This window comes from Marmota monax, unplaced genomic scaffold (assembly GCF_021218885.2).
Source record: "Marmota monax isolate L192 unplaced genomic scaffold, Marmota_monax_Labrador192_F-V1.1 WCK01_AAM20220418_F8-fsc00072, whole genome shotgun sequence".
NCBI classification, from domain to species: Eukaryota; Metazoa; Chordata; class Mammalia; order Rodentia; family Sciuridae; genus Marmota; species Marmota monax.
This window is the reverse complement of record NW_026692356.1, coordinates 8,302,189-8,304,598: the sequence shown is the minus strand read 5'-3', so window position 1 is coordinate 8,304,598 and position 2,410 is coordinate 8,302,189. Positions and strand designations below refer to the sequence as shown.

Sequence of the window (2,410 nt, the reverse complement as noted above, 5' to 3'; positions counted from 1 at the left end):
AAAAGCAATATTTTAATTTTAGATCTGAAGGCAGATGATGCAGAGAAACAAGGTAGAAACAGAATATTCAGAATAAAATTCTACACACATTTCTGCTATATAAAAGTGTGCAGCAAATACTCGTTGGACAAACAAGCAGAATAATGCATGCATCATAAGCACAGAGAGAAGGACCACAGTGAAAACTTCTCTGAGAATGAAAAAATTAAAGTAGGATTTCACAGCATCCAAGAAGGCAGGACAAAATTTCTTTATTGAAGTATGACAAAAACCCTGATGATGCTCAAGTTTGCTTTGTATTCTTTGTCACCAAAAAGAATTCGCTGAAAGTTAAGACAATACTATATATATGCTGTATAACATGTGAAAAGCCCAGATGATTGACAGAAATGATCATTAAGCCTTACTGAAAGCAACTTCCAAATACTGGATAAATTTATCATCTCTTTTTTGTTACAAAATATTTAAAGAACACAGAAAAGTAAGGAGAATAAGTCCTGTTAAATCTAACATTTTCCTGCATTTACTTTAGTAACGTACTATAGAAATGATCCCTGAAAGTATAGTCTTCTGCATTTACTTTAGATCTTTCTTGTCTGTTGTAAAAAATAAAGCAAGAGGCAATGATGTTTTTTCTTTCCCTAATCCCTGTACCTCTCCCTGTCACCTAATACCTGTACACTTCCCTGAAATTGGTATTTATCAGAAATACTTTTATTTAACTTTTTAAATTAAATTCAGTTACAGTGCATCTATCCACAAAGAATGTATTGTTTTGCATCTTTTTTAGCTTTTTATACATAGTACCGTACCATATATATTTTTCTGCATCCTGATTTTCATTCTTGTGTTTGGATTTATCTATGTTACTTTGTGTTACTCTAGGTTAGTAGTTTAACTGACATCTGGCATTTATGGTACTTTATGAAGGCACCACAATTTGCATCCCCATTTCCTGATGCTAACCTATCCATAGCACATCCAGATGTGCAATAATAATTAATTCAGTTATGGGCATTTTGATGGCTTTCTGTGAGATAGAAAACATACCTTTTCCTATATTTTAAAACTTTGTCATTATGCTGGCATATTTGTTAAAATACAAATATAGAGTTTATGTTCTTGATAGTTTTATTTTATTTCTGTTGCAAACAAGGCTTCCCTGAATGTTTTTCTTCGTGTTTCCTTAACACATAACCAAGAGAAGCCCTAGAGCAGTGGTATTCCACCCTACCTGCTCATTACAAAGTATTAACTTAAGAAAAATCCTGCTGAAAGGTCCTAAATCAAATTTTCTGATTTCATTCATCTTAGATCTATACTGTAGTGATAGACAACAGAATGCAAAGCTACTAATTGGAAATATTTGGTCAAAATACAAGATACAAGGAAAATAAAATGGTGTGGAGTTGTAGAGGCCGAAACAGCAGGGAAGGGCCCCTGTGAAGGTGACATTGATGCTGAGCTTGATTGATCACCAGCCATGAGAAGACCTCATGGAAGAAGAGCATAACTTGAGGAATAGCTAGAGGAGGTCTATCAGTGTGAGGAGCCCAAAGAAAGAATAGCTTCCATCCTTCCCCAAATATCTGTGGGGCTTGGGCAAAAGAACCAAAGCATGCCCACAGACCACCCACCAAACATTTAAAAATTGCACGTCATCAAACTATCAAGAACATAAACCCGAGTGAGAGGAAGATGGCGGCGAGGGGAATGCATTGCCCCCGTGTGCTGCTTCACTGTGTGGGAGTATGACAAGTCAGGACGGCTAAAGGCTATCTTGTTAGGAATTTCCAGCAATAGTGGGGTGCTCCGGAACCTGGAGGAAGGATTTCCATCGCACGAGGATCGGCTATGGGGACTCAAACGCGAGAGGTTTGTCGCACGGAGGGTAACACTGCTTATTCAGCAAATCGCCCCGCGGCTAGAGTCTGCAGCGCGCGCTGGGAAACGAGGAGATAGCGGCGCAGGGATACAGCGCTGCAGTTTCTGCCAGCCGTGCAAGCACCGTACTCAGGGCTGAATTCTGGGTTCGAGACGGGGGAAGGAAGCGGTCCATCTCGGTTCTCCATACCGGTCAGACCACAGAGGAGGCCAGCAGCCACCATGTTGGAAAGCTGACGTCACCATCCCTGTTTTCGACTGACTGCAGTTCATTTCAGCCATAGAACAGGTAATTTCAGGCTGCCATTCGCCTGCGGCTTGCAGACAGATTGCTAGGGTTCAGTGCCTGGGGGCTTCTTAGAACCTGATCTTATCGGAGTGAACACCGAGCGCAGGGCGGCCTATTTTCCGGCTCCCGGAACCGTCCTGGCCCAGGGCTGGGGAGCCTGCGGAGGCTGCTTCTTGGACCCTGCTCCTATCAGAGCATACACCAAGCACTAAGCGGCCGAATTCCGGCTCCCAGAAC

The 2,410-nt window shown here is 41.6% G+C and overlaps 1 pseudogene; it reads right to left on the bottom strand.

Annotated features, from left to right (window-relative positions):
* Positions 1–498: 498 nt before the first annotated feature.
* Positions 499–570, bottom strand: LOC124091391 (small nucleolar RNA U3; annotated as a pseudogene).
* Positions 571–2,410: the final 1,840 nt, after the last annotated feature.